The sequence below is a fragment of the Lucilia cuprina genome, chromosome 4, assembly GCF_022045245.1.
Source record: "Lucilia cuprina isolate Lc7/37 chromosome 4, ASM2204524v1, whole genome shotgun sequence".
Classification (NCBI taxonomy): Eukaryota; Metazoa; Arthropoda; class Insecta; order Diptera; family Calliphoridae; genus Lucilia; species Lucilia cuprina.
In genome coordinates this window covers 57,084,787-57,097,936 of record NC_060952.1, presented here as the reverse complement: position 1 = coordinate 57,097,936, position 13,150 = coordinate 57,084,787, and positions in this window count along the sequence as shown.

Sequence of the window (13,150 nt, the reverse complement as noted above, 5' to 3'; positions counted from 1 at the left end):
ATAAATATTGCTATATTATTACATATACTATTAACATATCTTTAATCCTATTGGGTGACAGACACAATTTTTTATGTTCCCCAAAAAGCGACCCACATTACCATATATACATACATACAAACACGGGCGTTGCCCTGAGTTTTAATTGGTTTCATAACATTATACATACTTGAATATTCATTCATTCAAAATTCTTAAGGTCTCCTTACGAAGAAATTCCTTTCAATTTTTTTGTGAACAATATTAATGGAATATATGTTAGTTATATTTAAGTAAAGAAAAGAATTGGTGTTTATGCTAAATAGTACTTATTTTTACCGCTTTTATAATACATAATTTAAATTTAGTGTCTTTATGATATACAGAAATACAGAACTCCCTTTGGGTGGGCTTCTAAAATATACATATTTTCGATACCATAAAAAGGAGTAGTTGCTTTAGAACAGAAAAATTGTTCTCAAAGCCCAAAAGCAGTTTCCCCCTTTTGTCCTATTTTTTGTCCTCTTTTGGTCCAACTCTCGCAACTGTACTATGCTAATTCATATATCTGAATTTTTAAAAAGTTTATTGAAATATATTTTGGCTTCAGTAAAGGCAATAATTGGTATTTATGCTCAAACGTACTAATTTTGTCCGCTTTTCACCTTGTCTTTGCGACAAGAATAGATCTACCAATGTTCCAAATTTCAAGAAAATCGGTTCAGCGTGATTGACGAACAAACGAACAGACTCACAAAGAGATTTATAATATATTAGGATGTATGTATTTTTATTTAAGTGTTCACTGCTCTGTTAGTCAATTTAAATATACGGTAAATCGAAGAAGACGAAAACATATCTAAGATTTCTTGTTATATCTTTACTTGTATGAGATTCCCGTAGTGTCAGTGAACAAATAAATATTTGGAAATCAACCGCATGAAAATTTGTTTCTTAAACATATGTAAACGAATGTTGTTTTTGGTATAACACTGCATAACAAAAACATGTGCTCGTTAAAAATAATAAAAAATGCAAACAAAAATAACAAAAAATAACAAAAAATCACAAAAGTAATGTTAGTAAAAAAAATTGGCAAAATTAGCGGTATCTGAAAACGGTTTTCGGTAGTTACTAGTTCTATCGAAATCTGGGGATGTCACTTGCGAAAAATTAGACAAGTTAGAGTGCTATATTCTGCTGTGCCGAATCTTAAATACCTTCCACCAGCTACTTTTATGGTGTTACTTTTCTAGTGGATCAAATATTTGTAAAAATAAGTTTTCTCATGTCTTTAATAGGGAAATCCTAAAAGTTAAATCTTTTACAATTCCAAGATTTATTGAACATTAGTAATTTGCATGTGTGTGAAAGATTTTTTACCATAAAAAGTAAAATCGTGATATTATGTATTCCATGCTTAAATCTTTTTTCGATCTCATGTTTTGAATACTTTATTTTGTTAATAAAATACAGTAGCCGTATTTGGATCTGGACAGTTATTCTTGATTTGGGTTCTAAATATATATTAGTTGAAAAACATTCCTTTTGTGGACGATGGTAGTTAAAGATTTTGAAAGGCCACTTTCTGATAACTTTATATATTATGATGATATTGATAAACATTTCATAATTGTGTTTCATTGGTTTCATTTCATTGTTCTATAAACTAATTTTTTACTTTGGAATTACCTTATTATTTTCCATTTAAAATTTTTTAACGCAAATAACTTCTCTGTTTCACACAATAAGGACATAATTTTTGAAGGTTGCAACATTTGTCTTTTTAACAATAAAATAATATATTATAAAAAGTAATTAAGAAATAATTTAAAAACCCAAAGAAATTTACTGGAATTCTAAAAATGCAAAATACTTTATTGTCTGCAAATTCTGATGAAAAGTAATAAAATGCAACAACATTTTTACTTTAATATTTTTTACGGGTTTCCCATTTTATACAATATCTATTTTTAATTCGAAAACATAAATTTACTTCTTACCTGTTTATTCGAATTTTATTAAGAACATAAAACAAAATTCTTTAAAAAATTTAGGCAAAAAGATAGTTGATTCACTGTATATACAATACAAACAAAACTGTCAACGGTAGCACGAAAGTGAATTTATAATGAAACATATTGTTATCATTAGACTAATAAAGACCGAAGGGTCTTAAAAATGTTAATTATCAATTAACAAATATAATAAATTATCCATTAGAATAAACAAAATAAGAATAAATTTTAAATTTAAATCTAATCAATTTCAATGGCCATCCATAAAGCAGTTTGGAAAGTTTTGAAATTCTGCAGTACGTAAGCAGCTTCGTCAAGAATAATCTCCTCATTAAGTACCCAATAGGAGATAGATAATAGCGGCTATGCCAGTCGATATCTTTTTGTGACCGTAGATCTCATTCATAAGCTCTGAATATCCATGGAATACTTGCAAATTGCCGTTACAGATGCAGTCTCATAGATGAATGAGTTGCAGAATCTTTCCGTATTATTTTTAAAGTTAAAGTTTACGCATTTATGTAGAATATTTCTTTCCAATAGTTCCAAGTCATTCGCAATATGTTAAGATAGAGGAGAAGTTTAGTCCGTTTAGGATGATAAGCACCATTCATCCTAACACGTTTAGCTTTTGTCAGAAGAGGTCGTCAATGCCAGCTAAACTTAAAGACCAAAATTTGCGGTCTGTAAAAAGACTTTTAAAAAAGTTTAACAAGAAATGGATCTACCAGGTTATACAGAATGCCTTTATTACTGGTGTAATCAAACGCCTTCTCGATATCCAGTGATGTGGCCAGCGTACAACATCTTTTCCTTATGTTCACAGTCACGTCATCGTGGAATTGTTAAAACCAAATTGATACCATGAGATAGGGTCGATCAAAAACTCATTCTCTAGTTAGGATTTAATTACATGTTCAAGCAGTTTACCAATATTTGACAACAGTGATATAAGCCGGAAGTCTTTCGTTCTGTTGAAACCGTCTTTCTTCTCTGTTGAAACCGCCCTTCTTCCTAATATTAGCCAGCTTCCATGCCCGTGTAAAATAGCTGCTGTTGAGGCTCAATAACTGCCTCAAACTCAGGAGTTGAGTCCGTGAATTTTTTTTATCAAAAAATTAAAATTCCATCGAGACCACATAATTTTTTGTTTTTTATATTTGTTATAATCAATTTTATATTGTTGACATCTGTAAAATCATGATTTAAAAATATAGAAGGTTGTTTCAATATGAATTTGTTGACAAGAAAGGAGATGTTTGAAGTTTATTATTTGTGTAAATATTCAAAAGAGCGTTGCCATATTAAGAAAAAGTGTAAAATACATTGAGAAATTTTTAAACATATATGTGTAATTCATAAATGATGTACAACGATATATATAAGTGGCTGTTGAATTTGAATCTTATTTGCAATGCGTTCTTTTTAAATCAAAATGTAATTAAGCTTTAGTGGAATTAATAATGATTTTTATTATGTTTTACTTACTTAACTTTATCTCAATAATTATAATAATGTAGGGAACATACTAAAGGTTCACCTGGCAAATCGTCTTCTTCGATATTGCACACCTTTCAAATGGAAATATTACGAATAAACTTCAACCAAAAATCTAACATACGTACCTTTAGCCATTCTTTGCGTATATACGGTATAATAGGTATTTTAAAGAAATGTATATTTGAAACGCTTGAATGGTGTTTCTTGCTTTCGCATTTCGGAAAAAGACAGCTCATTTTTATAAAAATATTTTTTTGTTGTGTTAAAATTTTTTTTATTTGAATTAAAATATTTGTTATTTATTTTAAGTTTGAATATTTAAAATGAAATGTGGGATTAATATTCATGAATATGGTAGCTTTATTTTATACATAAACTTCAAATCGCCTTTCTTGTCAGATGGTTAATCAGACTGACATTAAGGCAAATTGAAACTACCTTCTAATATATTTATACCATGTGTAAAATGATATGTGTCCTCATTATATAGAAAATTGAACTCATCATTGAAATAATAAATATGATATGATATATTCGCTATGTGTGATTCTACACGCTGGACTATATCGGCGACAGGATTTACCGTCCTTACAATTGAATTTCGTTGTATGCAGATCAAGAATGGAGTTGAAACTTTCGTTAAAATCTTTTATTATTTAATAAATTTCAGAATTTTCCATAATATTGGAATTGATTGATTAGTCCAGCTGAAAACGTTCCAGGCGGTATTTTTGTAGGATGCGATAAGGCGTGTATTGTTAAGTAATATATCCGTAGCATTCATGTCTATTTCCAACTTCAATGATCTGTTAGGTGCGTCAGTATTAACTAAAGAGGCGTTTATAAGGTAGTGATCAAGAAATGAGTTAGCGCTTGGAAATGATGTGGTGTTATAAGAAATTCTTGTGATATTTAAAGAGTCTTGAAGGCAGTTTTGATTTCCAAGGCTGTCCTATGCCTGATTTCTAGAATTTAGGTCACCACCACAGAAATAGATCGAAGTCGTTTGCCACTAGAAGTATTTTGCCCAGGCTATTGCGCAAACTGTTAGCAGCAGTGTTACATTTTATATATAGGCATCCAACCAGAACTCTTTTGTTTGAGTTATGTACAGTGTCTCTCATAAGTATTCGAATTTAGGTATAATATGAAAAGAAACCAAATTTAATAACATATTTTGTATGCAAAATTAATATATTAATTTGTTAAACTGTCTAGACAGTCCTTAGCTTTGATATCACGCTTTTTAAAACTTTAAAAATTCACATTTACTTAAATTAATTTAACTTTTTTAAAAAGAGTCTATAAAATTACTTCACAAAAGTATTCGAATTTTTTCCTGTATTTCATGTATGGCCATATTTTACGAAACATAAAAATTAGAATGGAATGGTCTTTTTGCTTAAAATTGCTTTAAGAGGTTATTATCAACCGAAAAGATATATTTTTGGCCCAATTGGCCCACAATTTTGAGGCATTTGTACCATCTTTTCATATAAGTAATATAATTAAAATTACGATTTTTTACCATATTTGCCATTTTTTTCTCTTTTTCCAGAGATAAAACCAAAATTTAATATTGGGATTTAATAGATTCCTTGATGTGTCTAAAAATAATAATTTTTGTTATAAGGATCTGTTTTTAAACATTCCAAGATATATTTTTGGTATCGTTCTTCTGTTTCTAATTAAATTATCTGAATCGTAACACCCTTTTCGTACCACTAGGATCGATATTTTCCGACAAAGTTGGCTAGTATATATTATTGTAGATAAAAGCACTAATATATTTTAAATTTTCAAGACATCGTAGCGGTATACAACTCCAAAACATGCCTTAACAAAACGTGATCCTATACAGTAAATTTTAGTTGTTACTACTCATAACATTCATGATTATGTTGCCCATTACAACAACACTGTATGTTCAAAATTTTGGGTTTATTTTGATCATAGTAGATAATATTTAAACAGATATCAATATTTTTGAGTTAGACCATAATTATATGGTGACATTCAGCCTGGAGGCCATTGGTTATAAAAAGAATGATTGCACTATATTGAATGGCGTTTCTTCGAGGCATGCTTTGGAGTTGTACACTTACACAATATATTAAAAACTTAAAACGTATAACAGCTGATATCTAAAACAATATAAAGAAGACGAGTTTCCACCAAAAATATACTTGAGTTCCAATAAATTGAATTAGCGATTGAAGAATGATTCCAATAATATATATTGGAAAGATTAAATACAGATTCTTGTAACAAAAAATATTGTTTTTAGATACCCCAAGGGGAATATTAAATTTCAATAACAAATTTTGGTTTTATCTCTGGGAAAAAAGAGAAAAAAAATACAAATATTGCAAAAATTGTCAATTTAATGATATTACATGAAAAGATGATACAAATGCCCCAAAATTGTGGACCAAATGGTTCAAAAATATATCCATTCGGTTGATAGTTACCCCTTAAAACAATTTTTAGCAAAAAAACATTCGATTCTAATTTTTGTGTTTCGTATAATATAGTCAAATATGAAATACATAAAAAATTCGTATACTTTTGTGAAGTAATTTTATGGACTTTTTTTAAATAAAGCTAAATTAATTTAAGTAAATGTGAATTTTTTTAAGTTTTAAAAAGCGTAATATCAAAGCTAAGGACTGTCTAGACAGTTGAACAAATTAAATTATTAATTTTGCATACAAAATATGTTATTAAATTTGGTTTCTTTTCATATTATACCTAAATTCGAATACTTATGAGAGACACTGTATCTTCAATAGGATTTCGACAAACAGTGTACACTAAACAGGTATATGCAATCGAACAGCTGATAATTTTTTTGTTTTCTTATTTGCATACCTTCTCTGTCAAAATATGTTTTTGTTTATTTGAAACAAAATAAAATTTTAATAATAAAAAAATAAAATTTTAATAATGAGGTCCGCTGTCTTTAGCCAAACTTCATCCGTTTAGAATAGAACTTTAATGGCACAAATCAGGTCATTCCAGATATCAACTATACCCCGTATTGCGCACGTTGAGAAGGCTGTTGTCTTTAGCCACACTTTGGTAGCCACAACACAACTTTATTGGCACAAATCAGGCCAATTCAGATATCAACAATCTTTAGTATTGCGCCCGTTTTCGCCCACTTTTGTTTGCCAAACTTTTGTAGCTAAAGATACAAATTTCGTGGCACAAATCAGGTTATTCCAAAATCTTGCTTTTGTCAGGTCCTCTGCCAATTCCTCTGTAACATTTACCAATAGCATCCACCTTAATATAAGTATATAAACATGCATATCCCTTAAAATTCCATTTAAAATCACTGCATGTTTTTTGAAATAAAATTAAGAATTTTTTTAAAAGACAAACATCAAAAAATATTTTTATTTATTTTGACATTGAGCTCATACAATTACAAAAACAAAATACATGTTGTTTTTGTATTGTTGTAGTGATGTATATACCTGTTTAGTGTACCCTGGTACCGATAAAACAATAAACCTTTTTTATATGAGATACTATTTTTCAGTGAAACATATTTGTGAGATATATTTGCCGACCTGACATTAAATATTAAAAAAATGTATCAAACTATGGCCCATAAACTGTTTGAACTTTTTTAAAAGGCGTAGGAACACCTTCTTGACCTTTTTCATTTGGCATCTTTTTGTCTTTTCTCTATGCACAATTATTTTAGAAGGTGCAGCCACGCCATTTTTCGAGGTGCCTTAAAAATTGATTGGTTTGTTTAGAAAAATAATTAATTTAATTAAAATTATTGGAAATTTAAAAAAATTAAAAATTGTTATGGGTTAATACGATTTTCCGCGCAATTATAAAGAAGATTATTAATAGATGAACATCATAAATAAAGTGAAAAGCACTGTTTTTGCAAAAAAATGGGGCTTATCAAGTTACTGCCTAGAACTTATTGAATATATTTTATTTTTAAAAACCAAGTTCTACTACATTTTGTGGTTTATCGTGTTCTTGCTACAAAAAAAATATAAATTTTATTTTCGATATGAAATTTATATTTCGGTATACTTTTAGTTACTTTATATATGAGAATAAATTTGGTAAAATACAGCTTAATTACTCTACAGCAGGTCAGGTCCTGTAGTATGATTTGGTATAGGAAAAAATATTGTAAAACGCTGCATTGGTTTGGGTTTTGCACTTAACATTCAGATTAAACTTTGTGATAAAATTGCGTTAGTGCAAAACCCAAACTAATGCAGCGTTTTACAATTTTTTTATGTATTTTATATTTGATTATATTATACGAAACACAAAAATTAGAATCGAATGTTTTTTTGCTAAAAATTGTTTTAAGGGGTAACTATCAACCGAATGGATATATTTTTGGACCATTTGGTCCACAATTTTGTGGCATTTGGGGCATCTTTTCATGTAATATCATTAAAATGGCGATTTTTTGCAATATTTGTATTTTTTCCCAGAGATAAAACCAAAATTTGTTATTGAAATTTAATATACCCCTTGGGGTATCTAAAAACAATATTTTTTGTTACAAGAATCTGTATTTAAACTTTCCAATATGTATTATTGGAATCATTCTTCTATCGCTAATTTAATTTATTGGAACTCAAGTATATTTTTATTTCGGTATACTTTTAGTTACTTTATATATGAGAATAAATTTGGTAAAATACAGCTTAATTACTCTACAGCAGGTCAGGTCCTGTAGTATGATTTGGTATAGGAAAAAATATTGTAAAACGCTGCATTGGTTTGGGTTTTGCACTTAACATTCAGATTAAACTTTGTGATAAAATTGCGTTAGTGCAAAACCCAAACTAATGCAGCGTTTTACAATTTTTTTATGTATTTTATATTTGATTATATTATACGAAACACAAAAATTAGAATCGAATGTTTTTTTGCTAAAAATTGTTTTAAGGGGTAACTATCAACCGAATGGATATATTTTTGGACCATTTGGTCCACAATTTTGTGGCATTTGGGGCATCTTTTCATGTAATATCATTAAAATGGCGATTTTTTGCAATATTTGTATTTTTTCCCAGAGATAAAACCAAAATTTGTTATTGAAATTTAATATACCCCTTGGGGTATCTAAAAACAATATTTTTTGTTACAAGAATCTGTATTTAAACTTTCCAATATGTATTATTGGAATCATTCTTCTATCGCTAATTTAATTTATTGGAACTCAAGTATATTTTTATAATACTAGGGTCACAATTTTTGGGGGAAACTCGTCTTCAATATATTGTTTTAGATATCAGCTGTTATACGTTTTAAGTTTTTAATATATTGTGTAAGTGTACAACTCAAAAGCATGCCTCGAAGAAACGCCATTCAATATAGTGGAATCACTCTTTTTATAACCAATGGCCTCTAGGCTGAATGTCACCATATAATTATGATCTAACTCAAAAATATTGATATCTGTTTAAATATTATCTACTATGATCAAAATAAACCCAAAATCTTGAACATACAGTGTTGTTGTAATGGGCAACATAATCATGAATGTTATGAGTAGTAACAACTAAAATTTACTGTATAGGATCACGTTTTGTTAAGGCATGTTTTGGAGTTGTATACCGCTACGATGTCTTGAAAATTTAAAATATATTAGTGCTTATATCTACAATAATATATACTAGCCAACTTTGTCGGAAAATATCGATCCTAGTGGTACGAAAAGGGTGTTACGATTCAGATTATTTAATTAGAAACAGAAGAATGATACCAAAAATATATCTTGGAATGTTTAAAAACAGATCCTTATAACAAAAATTATTATTTTTAGACACATCAAGGAATCTATTAAATCCCAATATTAAATTTTGGTTTTATCTCTGGAAAAAGAGAAAAAAGGCAAATATGGTCAAAAATCGTAATTTTAATTATATTATATGAAAAGATGGTACAAATGCCTCAAAATTGTTGGCCAAATGGGCCAAAAATATATCTTTTCGGTTGATAATAACCTCTTAAATCAATTTTAAGCAAAAAGACCATATATATATATATATATATATATATATATATATATATATATATATATATATATATATATATATATATAGGCATCCAACCAGAACTCGTTTGGTTTGAGTTATGTACAGTGTCTCTCATAAGTATTCGAATTTAGGTATAATATGAAAAGAAACCAAATTTAATAACATATTTTGTATGCAAAATTAATACATTAATTTGTTAAACTGTCTAGACAGTCCTTAGCTTTGATTTAATTTAACTTTTTTAAAAATAGTCTATAAAGTTACTTCACAAAAGTATTCGAATTTTTCCTGTATTTCATGTATGACCATATTTTACGAAACATCAAAATTAGAATGGAATGGTCTTTTTGCTTAAAATTGATTTAAGAGGTTATTATCAACCGAAAAGATATATTTTTGGCCATTTGGCCAACAATTTTGAGGCATTTGTACCATCTTTTCATATAATATAATTAAAATTACGATTTTTGACCATATTTGCCTTTTTTCTCTTTTTCCAGAGATAAAACCAAAATTTAATATTGGGATTTAATAGATTCCTTGATGTGTCTAAAAATAATAATTTTTGTTATAAGGATCTGTTTTTAAACATTCCAAGATATATTTTTGGTATCATTCTTCTGTTTCTAATTAAATAATCTGAATCGTAACACCCTTTTCGTACCACTAGGATCGATATTTTCCGACAAAGTTGGCTAGTATATATTATTGTAGATATAAGCACTAATATATTTTAAATTTTCAAGACATCGTAGCGGTATACAACTCCAAAACATGCCTTAACAAAACGTGATCCTATACAGTAAATTTTAGTTGTTACTACTCATAACATTCATGATTATTCAAAAATTTGGGTTTATTTTGATCATAGTAGATAATATTTAAACAGATATCAATATTTTTGAGTTAGATCATAATTATATGGTGACATTCAGCCTAGAGGCCGTTGGTTATAAAAAGAATGATTCCACTATATTGAATGGCGTTTCTTCGAGGCATGCTTTTGAGTTGTACACTTACACAATATATTAAAAACTTAAAACGTATAACAGCTGATATCTAAAACAATATATAGAAGACGAGTTTCCCCCAAAAATTGTGACCCTAGTATTATAAAAATATACTTGAGTTCCAATAAATTAAATTAGCGATAGAAGAATGATTCCAATAATACATATTGGAAAGTTTAAATACAGATTCTTGTAACAAAAAATATTGTTTTTTAGATACCCCAAGGGGTATATTAAATTTCAATAACAAATTTTGGTTTTATCTCTGGGAAAAAATACAAATATTGCAAAAAATCGCCATTTAAATGATATTACATGAAAAGATGCCCCAAATGCCACAAAATTGTGGACCAAATGGTCCAAAAATATATCCATTCGGTTGATAGTTACCCCTTAAAACAATTTTTAGCAAAAAAACATTCGATTCTAATTTTTGTGTTTCGTATAATATAATCAAATATAAAATACATAAAAAAATTGTAAAACGCTGCATTGGTTTGGGTTTTGCACTTAACATTCAGATTAAACTTTGTGATAAAATTGCGTTAGTGCAAAACCCAAACTAATGCAGCGTTTTACAATTTTTTTATGTATTTTATATTTGATTATATTATACGAAACACAAAAATTAGAATCGAATGTTTTTTTGCTAAAAATTGTTTTAAGGGGTAACTATCAACCGAATGGATATATTTTTGGACCATTTGGTCCACAATTTTGTGGCATTTGGGGCATCTTTTCATGTAATATCATTAAAATGGCGATTTTTTGCAATATTTGTATTTTTTCCCAGAGATAAAACCAAAATTTGTTATTGAAATTTAATATACCCCTTGGGGTATCTAAAAACAATATTTTTTGTTACAAGAATCTGTATTTAAACTTTCCAATATGTATTATTGGAATCATTCTTCTATCGCTAATTTAATTTATTGGAACTCAAGTATATTTTTATTTCGGTATACTTTTAGTTACTTTATATATGAGAATAAATTTGGTAAAATACAGCTTAATTACTCTACAGCAGGTCAGGTCCTGTAGTATGATTTGGTATAGGAAAAAATATTGTAAAACGCTGCATTGGTTTGGGTTTTGCACTTAACATTCAGATTAAACTTTGTGATAAAATTGCGTTAGTGCAAAACCCAAACTAATGCAGCGTTTTACAATTTTTTTATGTATTTTATATTTGATTATATTATACGAAACACAAAAAAAATTAGAATCGAATGTTTTTTTGCTAAAAATTGTTTTAAGGGGTAACTATCAACCGAATGGATATATTTTTGGACCATTTGGTCCACAATTTTGTGGCATTTGGGGCATCTTTTCATGTAATATCATTAAAATGGCGATTTTTTGCAATATTTGTATTTTTTCCCAGAGATAAAACCAAAATTTGTTATTGAAATTTAATATACCCCTTGGGGTATCTAAAAACAATATTTTTTGTTACAAGAATCTGTATTTAAACTTTCCAATATGTATTATTGGAATCATTCTTCTATCGCTAATTTAATTTATTGGAACTCAAGTATATTTTTATAATACTAGGGTCACAATTTTTGGGGGAAACTCGTCTTCAATTATTGTTTTAGATATCAGCTGTTATACGTTTTAAGTTTTTAATATATTGTGTAAGTGTACAACTCAAAAGCATGCCTCGAAGAAACGCCATTCAATATAGTGGAATCATTCTTTTTATAACCAACGGCCTCTAGGCTGAATGTCACCATATAATTATGATCTAACTCAAAAATATTGATATCTGTTTAAATATTATCTACTATGATCAAAATAAACCCAAATTTTTGAATAATCATGAATGTTATGAGTAGTAACAACTAAAATTTACTGTATAGGATCACGTTTTGTTAAGGCATGTTTTGGAGTTGTATACCGCTACGATGTCTTGAAAATTTAAAATATATTAGTGCTTATATCTACAATAATATATACTAGCCAACTTTGTCGGAAAATATCGATCCTAGTGGTACGAAAAGGGTGTTACGATTCAGATTATTTAATTAGAAACAGAAGAATGATACCAAAAATATATCTTGGAATGTTTAAAAACAGATCCTTATAACAAAAATTATTATTTTTAGACACATCAAGGAATCTATTAAATCCCAATATTAAATTTTGGTTTTATCTCTGGAAAAAGAGAAAAAAGGCAAATATGGTCAAAAATCGTAATTTTAATTATATTATATGAAAAGATGGTACAAATGCCTCAAAATTGTTGGCCAAATGGGCCAAAAATATATCTTTTCGGTTGATAATAACCTCTTAAATCAATTTTAAGCAAAAAGACCATTCCATTCTAATTTTGATGTTTCGTAAAATATGGTCATACATGAAATACAGGAAAAATTCGAATACTTTTGTGAAGTAACTTTATAGACTATTTTTAAAAAAGTTAAATTAAATCAAAGCTAAGGACTGTCTAGACAGTTTAACAAATTAATGTATTAATTTTGCATACAAAATATGTTATTAAATTTGGTTTCTTTTCATATTATACCTAAATTCGAATACTTATGAGAGACACTGTACATAACTCAAACCAAACGAGTTCTGGTTGGATGCCTATATATATATATAT